The sequence below is a fragment of the Pelobates fuscus genome, chromosome 5 (genome assembly GCF_036172605.1).
Source record: "Pelobates fuscus isolate aPelFus1 chromosome 5, aPelFus1.pri, whole genome shotgun sequence".
In the NCBI taxonomy this organism is placed as follows: domain Eukaryota; kingdom Metazoa; phylum Chordata; class Amphibia; order Anura; family Pelobatidae; genus Pelobates; species Pelobates fuscus.
In genome coordinates, this window is record NC_086321.1 from 125,735,444 (window position 1) to 125,748,339 (window position 12,896).

At 46.5% G+C, this 12,896-nt stretch overlaps 1 protein-coding gene across 1 annotated transcript in view; it reads right to left on the minus strand.

The window, feature by feature from the left end:
• The window catches only part of BRAP (BRCA1 associated protein), a 58,708-nt gene that overhangs the window by 7,029 nt on the left and 38,783 nt on the right, over window positions 1–12,896 (minus strand). The window lies entirely within an intron of this gene.

The window sequence follows — 12,896 nt, forward strand, 5'->3', positions numbered from 1 at the left end:
TAATCACTTTGGCACAAAGCTTAAAGGGACACTATAGTCACCAAGACAAGTTTAGTTTAATGAATAGTTTGTGTGTGTATAGATCATGCCTCTGAAGTTTCACTGCTCAAATCTCTGCCATTCATGAATTAAATCACTTTAGTTTCTGTTTATGCAGCCCTAAGCCACACCTCCCATGGCTGTGATTGACAAATCCGGCATGAAAACAAAATGCTTTCAATTTCAATATTATGTAATTTAAAAGTATTTCTGCAACGAGGACCCACGGGTCCCTGGCCCTGACGGCACAGGACCGCTGTACTTCGGTCTAGGGACAATTTATGTTCAGATGGACCTACATTACCTGTATACTGCTAACCTTATCTGCCGGCCCTTGGTCTAACCTTGAACCGCCTGCCTAACCTTCGTTTTTGGTAACTGTATGCTATTATTTTCTGCATGTCATGTAACAGGCTAACAGGGCCATAGCGACATACGGCATATAACCTAGGTGATACTAGACAGGGGACGGTAGGCCCGACGCACACAGTAAGTGCAAATACAAAGGGGACTGGACAGGGGAGGCTCCCCCCCCCCCGACAACACTAATTAATAATGTAGCCTCACATTGAATGCATACCTCACCCCGTTGACCTACAGTTGTACATACAATAGATGGGCCCCTAATTATGTACCCAGGAGCAGGGGGCATACAATTAGCAGTACGCCAGCCCCTCGCCTACACACCAACGACCTGCCAACCCGATAGAACCCAGAGCAACATCAGCGGGTCCGGGAGTTGGCACATACACAAAACAAAAGTTAACAGGGACCACCCACACTTACTTAATGGGACGTGATCTCTCCCTTTTCCTCCACTAGAGACTAGGTATCACTCAATTAGACTACGGAGATATAGTTCATAATGTGTTTTTTTTTTTCTCTTTCATGTTTTTTCTATATTGTTGAAATGCTAATATGTTACTATGATATAATGATGAACTGTCATTTTGTTCTTCTGCACGTGTACCACATCACAGAGATAGGCGCTGCCCTCCATCTGCCACAGACCGACCGCCCACTACTACAGGGACACCTCAGGTCCTCCCGCACACAACGCTAGCGAGGGAAACCCATCCTCACAGGAAGGGAACACCGAACAGAGATGCTACACTAAGACAACAAGTAAGCTGCACCATTGTCCCCTCCACGCCCACACCACCCGACACCCAGAAGTACGTCCCTAGCTAAACCACCCACACCCCCACAGACCCCTTCTTTACCCTGAGTAAGCACTGACAATCGCCCTTGAGGCTAAGATCCGCTCCCCCACCTGACTCTTAACCCCTCCCCACAGGACTACTCAGACAGACTCATAGGACCCAACCCGCTGCAACCACCGCACTGCCATAATAACACCCAATAACCCCATCCCCACCTGTGTCAGACATAGATCACTTTGACTCACATCTGGGACGAACATAGACCTTCAGGAAGCCCCACCACCGATGAAACACATAAAGACCCAACACAAATACAGTAATAAACAACCGAGGAACATGACCAAAGCACATAGACCCACGACAAACCCCATAGGAGATAGTAAGACAACCTAACTCCTCCCAGTATTATGATCACAAGGACCGCGACTACACACCAATACTCATGGACAATACTCAAGCAATCCATCAAACCCACAGTACACTTAGGTGCTCGGGGGAAGGCTCGAATCCTACCGACCTTCTTGACCCCCACCACCACCAAACCCGGCTCCGACACCTCACCCTTGACTTCCCACTCCCTCAACGAGTCAAGGGGACTAGCTCCGCTCTCCACACTCCTGGCTGGCTACTTGTAAGACCAGGAATTCCCCAACACCTTCCATACTCACACACTCCTGAATAACACTACCACCCACACCAGACACACCACCACATACCAACACTACATCACCCATCCCAATCCTCCCCACCCCAACCACTGGTACGGCTCGCCCGCCTGGTCCTCACGCGCCTAGAATCTAGACCGTCAGACTCCCATCACAATCGCAAAAAAGGGAGTAATAACAATGTCACCTCCACTAACATGTATCTCGATCAATTGCAAAGGACTTAATAACCCTCTCAAAAGGCACCAAACGATGCGCTGGGCAAGCAGAACCCACGCTCAAATTATTCTGCTACAGGAAACACATTTCCCACACAACAAGACATTCCCGCTGCTTAACCGGAACTTTAACAGATATTTTTTAGCAAATTCGCCGATGGGAAAGCAAAATGGGGTTGCAATCCTACTCCACAAAGCATGCCCTCTCACAGTCAATAAGACAATTGCTGACCCCCAGGGGAGATACCTCACGATCGCAGGAAATATGGGCCCCCAAAGATTCGCATTCACATCGCTTTATGCCCCCACGGTCCCATCAGCCTCCTTCTGGCAATCACTACAGGCACACTTAGCGCTTTTCTCCTCACACCACCACATCATAGGGGGAGACTGCAACGCCACACCTTCCCCGGCGATAGACAGACACAGAAGGGGCACAAACCCTCGAAACCGTGGACGGATTTCACAATCCGACAAACTGCTCCAAAACTTCCTCACACGCACCCGCTTAGTAGATGCATGGAGAACCCAAAACCCAACCACCCGGGACTATACTTTCTACTCCCATCCTCACCGATCCCACTCACGTATAGATTTATTCCTGACATCCCCATCCACTCTACCTTTAATCACAAACACCTCGATTGGCTCAATCACATGGTCGGATCATGCGGAAATCTCACTCACACTGACCCCACCTCTAACCACCCGCCAGTGGTCATGGCGCTTGAATCCCACACTACTCCACGACCCCATAATTAGAAACCCCACGTCTCAAGCCATTGCAGATTACTTCGCCCTAAATACGCACTCGGTTACCTCACCGGGCATCCTATGGGCAGCACATAAAACAGTGATTAGGGGCACCCTAATTAGTCAAGCCGCCCATCACAAAAAACAACGCTTAGCAAAACTGGAACAGAACCTTAAAGAACTTCGCCTCTTAGAAGCTGACTTCAAAACCCAACCTACCCCAGACCTAGAAACCAAAATACATCAACTCCAAATCGCGATAAAAGACTTCATGTCCACAGACACCACCAAAGCCCTCCAATGGACACGCCAACTCTTCTATGAAAAATCCAATAAAGCCGATACACTACTCGCCCACAAACTCAAACGTAGAACAGCCCATAAAAATATTACTAAACTCAAAGCTAAAGACGGGACACCACAAGAGTCACCAGATAAAATTGCCACCATATTCCAGGAATACTTCACGGACCTATATGACCATAGCCCTCAGCACAGACGCGACCCCACCCTCCTGACCACTAAAATTAACAAATACCTAGACGCACTTAACCTACCCTCACTAACACCCGAAGGAGCTCAACGACTATCAACAGAAATCACAGCAGAAGAAATTGCAAACGCACTCAAAACCCTCAAACCTAACAAATGCCCAGGTCCAGACGGGTTCACAGGCCTTTACTATAAAACCTTTGCGACAGCGCTCATCCCACAACTAAGTAAACTCTTCAACTCACTCATGCGTGGAGACCCTCTCCCCCCCGACATGCTACGAGCAAACATATGCCTTCTCCCAAAACCTGGTAAATCACACCTAGATCCAGGTCACTTCAGACCGATCTCCCTACTGAATGTTGATGTCAAACTATTCACAAAAGTAATGGCCGAAAGACTAAACCCCCTACTCCCCCTCCTTATACATCCGGATCAAGTGGGATTTATCCCCCACAGACAAGCCAGTGATAACACCCGACGCACCTTCGACCTCATCTGGTATGCCGACCACAATCGCCTCCTGACCCTCCTACTATCCCTTGACGCAGAAAAAGCCTTCGACAGACTACTCTGGCCCTTCCTTTTTGCGACACTACATAAATTCGGCTTCCCTACACCCTTCATTGACGCACTAGGATCCCTCTACTCATCACCCACAGCCACCCTCCTCCTTCACTCTACCACACCCCCCACCTTTCCCATTAAGAATGGAACAAGACAAGGATGCACATTATCCCCAATACTATTCGCCCTTTCGCTCGAACCCCTCCTCCAGACCCTCAGACACCACCAAGACATTCAAGGACTTAACATCAGGGGGGAAACATACAAAATCGCTGCATATGCAGATGACGTTCTCCTCACAATCACGGACCCACTACAATCCCTCCCACCCCTATCGACCGAATTAACGAACTACGCTGAAGTCTCGGGCTACAAACTTAACCTGGAAAAAACAGAAGCCCTCCCGATCCAAATGGACAAAACTACACTACAAATACTCAAATCGCGACACCCTTTCACTTACCAACATACAGCCATTAAATATCTGGGCATCACACTCCCAACAGACCTCGCACAAACCTACAACCTTAACTACTCGCCCCTGATAGATACCGCCTCACAAGACCTGGAAAAGTGGAATACCATGGCAATATCATGGATAGGCAGAATGACGTCCATCAAAATGAACCTACTGCCTCGGTTCTTATACCTGTTTCAAACGCTCCCGATCCCGATCAATATCCCAGACTTCAAACGACTGCAAACCAAAATAGACAAATTTATATGGGCAGGTAAAAGAGCAAGGATAGCTCGCAAGACTCTATATATCCCAAACAAACAAGGAGGACTCGGACTCCCCAACCTCACCCAGTACTTCCAATCCACCCAAATATCGCAAACAATCCAAACCCACGCCAACCCGGGTAGTAAGAGATGGGTGGACTTGGAACACATCATATTTGGATCAGATTTTCCCTCCTTGCGAATATGGCTCCCAAAAGAAGCCAGACCACCGATCCCCCCCACCTCCCCAGCGATACTAACCATGTTCAAAACATGGGACAAAGTCACTGCAAAACACAAACTTATCTCAAACCCCTCCCCACTAATACCCATCCTCAGGAACACAAATTTTGAACCAGGTATGTCCCCAAGGGACTTCTCCCATTTCGAGGACAATAACCTGACGCGCATCCACCACTTCTACAAAAATCAAACCATCGTACCCTTCGCTGACCTCCCCCAGCAAACCCCCCTCACAACTAAAGACCTGTTCCGCTATCTCCAAATCCGCAGCTATGTAGAAACCCCACACATACGACAAGCAAGTATTACCCCACTCACACCACTAGAAACTGCATGCATTAACCACCCACTCCAGAAGGGACAAATATCGAAAATATACTCCTTACTGAGCACACATTCAAGAGAAGGCTCAATGCCTTATGTTGCCGCCTGGGAAAGAGACCTAGGCCCCATAAGTGATCAAAGCGACTGGAAAGATATATGGGAAGCCACCGCGACAATAACCATATGTGTCCAACACAAAGAGCAAGCCTACAAAACCCTTTTTAGATGGTACCTCACCCCATTACGCTTAAAACAAATGAAACAAACAAACTCAGACCTATGCTGGAAAGGCTGTGGAAGTAAAGGCACATACCTACACACATGGTGGGACTGCCCTAAAGTAACCATAGTATGGCAGCAAATGGCACAAAAAGCGACACAAGCACTTCACACAACCATTCCGATGGACCCATGGCTTTGGCTATTATCCAGACCCCTACCTGATATCACTAGAGCTCAGAATAAACTCATAGCCAAACTGGCGCTAGCCACCAGGAGAGCAATAGCTGAAAAATGGGGCAGTCCTGACACCCCCACCATGACCCAGATTACACAAAAAATACATGAAGCCATGACCATGGATAAACTCACAGCCCTCGTACATGACACTACTAAACATTTCAATAAAATCTGGGATCCGTGGATATACGAATTTCCACCTAACTAAAACAACTCAACATAGTACTGGCGGACCAGGCGTGCGAGCCCACCTGGGTTGCAAAACCCCGTACACACCAAAACCCGCTCCCCCACCTCTGACCGGCGCTACCTCACCCCAAACTTCACCCCATACCAAACCCCTCACCCCCTCACTTACAAGTACTACACTCACGCCACAACACACCCAACCTACCTCACCCCGGCAAACTAGCTGCACATCCCCTAAAGACCAATCCGACCACCTTAAATAGCTAACACGCATACCACATCACAGTAAAAACCCGAGACTACACACCTAGGGAATCTATGAGTAAAACTTACACTCACGGCTACCGACACACACACACCCAGACGGACATAGGATAACTACTACCCGTGCAACACCTCCGGGTCAGAAGAAGACAAAACCCACGTCATGACCCTATACACCCGACCAATTGAAACCATAACCTACAATGGTCACTTACCCAATACAGAGACTGCCTCACCACACGGACCATCCCATCCTACTCTCTACTCCCTGTCCCACCCCCCTCAACACTACCCTCTCACTCCGGATAAAAAACAACACGAACCAAGACAGAGATAGAGCCCAGAAGACAAAAACCCTAAGGATACTTTAGAGCTCATTGTAAAACTCTTCTACCATCCTAAAAAGCAGACAAACCTCCACTGGAAGATACACATCACAAACTTACCCGAATCCAGACCAGAAAAGTGGACTCAACCCCCCATTACATCACCAGGACCCACCACACAAACGACAGAATAAGCAAATAACACGGTCACAGGCAACTCAACTAACTACCACGCAAAACTCCCCGACAGACTTCAATCTGTTAGGCTTATAACAAATGGGGAAAGTCCACATGTAAATACGAACAGCCATATGGGTATAACACAATTGTCACAGTCGAACATGAGAAAGTATAACCGCTAAGCTTATATCTGATGTCTAACTTATGCAAATGTGCACGTCTACCCGGTAATTACAGTATTACGTATTGACCCCCAACTTTCTCTTCTGTACCCCCACCCCTTATTACAAAACCTCTCAAAACAAGGAATTTATAAAAACAAACTTCCCGCGGCAAAGGCACGAACAACAAGGTACTACAGCCCGGGCTTTGACCCCCTTCCCTTTTTATCCTACCCGTAGCCCCACACTCCCACGCGATACCCCTAATATTGGTTATAGACACAAAAAGGCAAGTAATCACCATTGGTACAATGCTTGATACGCAAAGTTAAGGACTATGCACCCTACCCCCCACCCTTCTCATTTCTGTTCCCCACCCCAATCCCTAAACAAAAACAACAGACATCGACCAAATGTAGAAAATGTTTATTTGCAATCAAAGCAGGTGGAAACCACCAACAGATAAATTATATACATGCTTGAAATGTTTGCCTACTATTAAACGCACAAATCTGTTCTGTGAAATTTGTACTACAAACCTTAACCTCCCGTTTTCTTTTCTGTACCCCCACCCCATATAACAAAAATCTTTCAAAATAAAGAATTTATAAAAAAAAAAAAAAAAAAAGTATTTCTGCTTTGTAAATTTAACTTTAATTACATACATGAGCCTCCTGCAGGGTCTAGCAAGCTATTAACTGAGCAGAAAATAAGAAATGATAAATTAAACAGAATTTGAAATAAAAGGAAATCTAAATATTAGATGACTCTTTACATGAAGTGTTTAGGAAGGCTATGTAAGTCACGTGCAGAGAGGTGTGACTGTGGCTACATAAACAAAGTAATTTAACTCCTAAATGGCAGAGAATTGAGCAGTGAGACTGCAGTTGCATGATCTCTACATTCATTAAGATAACGGTATTTTGAGACTATAGTGTCCCTTTAAGTTGTAATGGTGCTTAAAGTAACTAAACCTTTAATCTCATGGCAGCACAAGGATATAGATATGTCTGTCTGTTAGTGAATAATGTGAGTTGCACATAGGCAGTCTCCCTCTCTTAGTAAAGGGCTGGATTAACATGGTGGCAGACAATCCATTCATTGTTCACATCAACCACGAAGTACAGAGCTTAAAAACATCTGCCAGTTTAAATAATTGAGAACACAAACACACACACGAACAGACCCCCGTCCCCACATACAGCTTAATGTAGTGGTTCTGGTGTCTATACCCTGTCCTTGCAGGCTGAGCACTATAAACACTGCTTTTTATTATAGGTGCTTAGTGTGCAGCACTGGAGTTCAGAGTCTCCATGCCCTTCAAGGATATGCTGAACATTCCCTATAGAGACCATTGATTCAATGCATCTCTATAAGGAAATGCTGACTGGCGCGGCGCAGCGTTTAGTGGTCCATGCGCAATAGCCTCACAATGCTTTCCTATGAGAGGATTAGATTGACAGAGATCATCAAGATTGATGTAAAATCACCTTTCCCATGCAATTTAAAGAGGGCTGGGGACCTAAATAGTTAATCACTTTAGTGTCAGGAATGTTTGTTTTCCTGACATTATAGGGTTTCCTTAATTACTTTGTCAGTAAAGGTTCAATAGCCACACAAAAAAAATCAATAAAAAAAAAAAAAAAATCAGCTGTAACGCTTTCATAACTTTTACCTTAACTTGTACGTAATAGTAACCAAACAAGTTTCAGATAATTACACTTGACATTTTACAGTACAATTTCCACGTGAAGCAAAGGGTCTCACTTATGGCTACCAATGTGCTAATAAACATGAAGTTTTCTGTCACAGGGGGAAAAAAAAATCTGATTAGAACACTCAGATCAGATTATACATTTGTTGCATTGTGGGATCCTGGGTTTTTAAAGTGTTTACTTGACTTATTTTAAACAAATGAAAGCTTTCGTTAATCTGTCACAGATCTGCTGACAAGTAGAAACTCCTAGCAGAGTTATGTTGTGATGACTTACGCAAGCAACAATTCCAGCCATGCCAAGGCCAAATTGATCAGGCAGGGGAGATATTTTACTCGACAAATTGGCTAAAAACAAAAAGCTACCAAAAGGTGGAATTAAAACCTACCAGTAAGCCCTTACGTTTTTGGTGGGTTTTTTTCCCTGTATTAAAAACATGCAGAGTAACACAGTTAGATGAGAGTTTCGTCTCCAAAATGGTGGCTCTCTCATGCCAATAATTCAGGGCAGAGCTGGGTAGATTAAATAAAGCATGTATTTGCTGCAGTTTGACTTTGGCCACATTTCTGCTAAATTATATAGCAGGCAAAGTAAAAATCCAACCTTTGTTTTCAAAGACTGTCCCACATGTTCAATGGGACACTGTAGGCATCCAGACCACTTCAGCTCATTGAAGTGGTCTGGGTGCAGTGTCCCTGTCCACACTTAATCCTGCAATGTAAAACATTGCAGTTTTTAAGAAATGTTTCATTACACTGTAGTACTAAGACAGCCTCTAGTGGCTGTCTACCAGACAGCCACTAGAGGCACTTCCCAGAGTTTACTGGATTCCAGGCTGCCTAACTGACACAGGACATCCTCACACTCTGCATTGGGTGAATAAATAAATGCTTTTTAAAACTTTTAACCCTTTACATTCTGGGGCAGGTGGGAAGAGGTTAGCAATTTACAGCCCATCCAAATATTAACATTCATTTTATTGCCCTTTATAATAGTCTCCATATAAAACTTGATCTTGGCGTTAAAGCATTTGATTGTCCATTAGGAACTTTAGCAAATGTGTTATGGGCAGATAAATGTGGTCTTGGAATTCTGGAACTGGCAAAGTACCATTTGAAAACTGGTACAGTACGGTGCCAAACTGCTAATTGCCTGTACTTGAAATCGAACCAGCTAACATGACTGTAGCAAGTTAGTTTTTCTGTCATATGGTGGCAGTAACCTCTGGGTTTTGCTCCTCCCTGTGGACAAGACTTTAACAAGCTATTTTAAAAGGATCCTCCCCCTTTAGGTATAAATACTGAGCCCGCAAAACCTACCCCAGTCTTCTTTCTTGTCCCGATAGGGATGGACAGGACTTTCGTTTTCTGGGGGATCCGGTCCGAGAGCTGCCCGGGTGGTAAGCTGAGTGGCCCATGCTCCGTTGTCTTGCCGTTACGGAGTGAACAGAGGCTGTTGAATTTATGCCGAGAAGGTTTCCGGCTAATTGCTTCCGGGAGGCGGAGCTCGCTCTGAGCAAGCGCACAGCGGTGGAACGCACGCCCTGGTGGTGTTTGCGTTCCACCTAAGCTTCCGGGTGCGCAAAGACGCATGCGCAAACGGAAGCTTAAAGATATACACACCAAAAAAAAAAAAAAAAAAAAAAAAACCCGCGAAATTTGAGTTTAAAAGCTGTGCTGGTACCCACTGACAGCATGGATGCAGGTCAGAAGTGGTACGCCGTGTCACCTGCCCCCCCACACGGCTCAGAGGTATTTTGAGGTAAGATTGATAAAATAATCTTTACTTTGAAATACTTTCTGAAGAAGAGTCTTTATTCTAAAGAGCCTCCACTTATTTTTTACAGATATGTCTAGTCCACCTGAGATGGATAAGGAAAAGCTAACCCCCACGCCTAGAAAGGCTACGGTGAAGTCCAAACATATTGTTTGCAGCGAATGTGCAACTCCTCTCCCAGACGGGTCTAGGAAGAAAATATGCAGTCAGTGTACTGCAAACTCTTTGGAAAGAGAAAAGCAAAAAGATATGCAATCTTTCCTATCCTGGTTCCAAGAGAATTTGTCACAGACCTTGGACACGATTAAAGAATCTAAAAGGGTAGAAGCCCCCATTCAACAAAAGATTAATAAAAGAAAGAGAATTTCTTCATCTGAATCATCTTCGGGAGAATGCTCTTCTTCTTTGGAATCAGTAGATTCAGCTTCATCATCAAGTGAACCAGTGGGGTTTCCCTCTGAGGCAATCCGTAAATTTATTAAAGAAGTAAATCTGACAATTCTACCTCAGGGATCAGAAAATCCAAAGAAAGGCTTTTCTGTGCAACAGAGCCTACTTGAATTTGTATTTAGGGAATGGAAAAACCCGGAAAAACGTGCCTTTATTTCCAGACACTTCAAGGATGTCTTCAGGCTGGCTAGCGACGTTATGTGGGAAGATCTCCCAAAGGTTGATGTTCAGGTGGCACAGATTGCCAAAAGAACCACTATCCCTATAGGAGAAACTGCTGCATTAAAGAATCCTATGGATAAAAGAGCCGAAACCTCGTGTAGGCGGGCTTATCAAACAGCTGGTTTCCAATGCAAAGCCTTACTGGCAGGAGCAGCAGTGGCCAGAGCAAATGAAGTGTGGCTAAATTTAGTACAGGAAAATGTATCGTCTGGTCATATTGATGGTCTAAGTCACATGTTTCAGAACATGCATTTGGCGAATGAATTCCTTTTGGATATGTCGACTGAGGTGCTGAAATTGGCCTCCAGGATCATGGGTTTGTCTTCTGTGGCAAGACGTGCCCTATGGTTGAGGTCTTGGTCGGCGGATACAGCGTCTAAGGCAGTCCTTTGTGAACTTCCTTTGGAAAAATCAAAATTATTCGGTGCTCCCTTAGAGGAAATCATAAGACAGATGTCTGAAACCAAGAAGGCACTTCCGCAAGATAGAAAATCCTCCTGGAGACCGGGGTACAGAAACTACCAATCTAAGGGTAGGAGATCCTTTCAAGAGAGACCACATTTTTTTCAAAGAAAGGATAAAAGCCGGAAATTTGAAAGTAATGAGGTCAAAAGATCCTTCAGAGACAAAGGGAGACGTTTTTGACGCCAGAGGTGTGGGAGGACGGCTCCAATATTTTTTTCCGGTGTGGGAACAGACCACAGAGGATCCCTGGGTTCTAAGGATTATCCGAAAGGGACACAGGATTATTTTTCTGGAAAAACCAAGGTCAAGGTTTCTACTATCGACTTACCAGTCTGCAAAAAAATCTCGAGCTGGGGGCGGAGCCGAGCTTCCTAACTGAGTGGACGTGCCAGGATCAAGCTCCTGCTCAAACTACGAGATTTTTGGGGGAAATCACCCCAAAACTGGCACAGATCCACTCTGGAGGGATACAGCCGTGCTGGGGTCATCCGGGTACACATTTGGACACCCGAATCACGCTTCTGACCACCCGAGAACCCGAGCTACACTGACTGAGGCCTGCGGGAAAGCGAATGGAGGAGAGACGGCCGCTCTTCTCCCTTACTGCTTGACACAGGATCACCTCGACCCCCGACTCTCCTAATCCCCCCCCCCCTGGGACCGGTGGGGGATATCCCGGTCCTCGCTGAGCGCCCGGAGCAACAAATCTGAACCCCTACAAACAGGGCCAGCGAAACACGAGGCTCAAGCAAAATGGCGACTGACCACTACCCACGAAAGCCGATCCAGCCTGCAACTCCAGCACAGCACTCTTACCAAGGCAGCGACATACTACAGCGTCTGGACGACCTGTTCACCAGCTTTTGGGAGAAGCTACAGAAACGGATCCAGCCGGACCAGAATCGGCGGCAAGAACTCCTGGACGCAGGAGTGACGACTCACAGGCAAGCGGGTGAGAAGGGGACACCCCCGGGCGCAGCACCCAACCACCCTCCAGCACTTAACCACACTTGCCCACCCGGGCTGAAGGCCAAGATAATCCTTTCCCGAAAGCATCGGCCACATTGGCAGCAATCCAAGCGACGCAAGCGACGACTCACCTACAGACTTCCCGCCACCCCCACGAGAAGCGGACGCTCATACATCGCAAGCCGACAAGCTGGTGGCCAAGACATGCGGGCCTACACACCAGCCTGGGGTGGGAAGGACACCCTCACCCACTCCCAAGCGACAGAAACACCTTGCGACCAGCCAGAGGGACTCAGCTATTTTCCACGGCGGAACCAGCGGACCTCCACAAAGGCAACACTACCCAGTCCCCTACTTGCAGACTCCCGCCGGAGCGGAGGAGCGGACACGGATCTAGCCACCTGGGACCGGAGGGTCCTGAACATGAAGCCAGCGGGACTTTGGCAATTAAGCTGTGGCAGCCTCCCATCAAGAGGCATCGGCTGAACAGCCCAATGGGACACACTAAACAGGCAAGATTCTCCGGCATACAC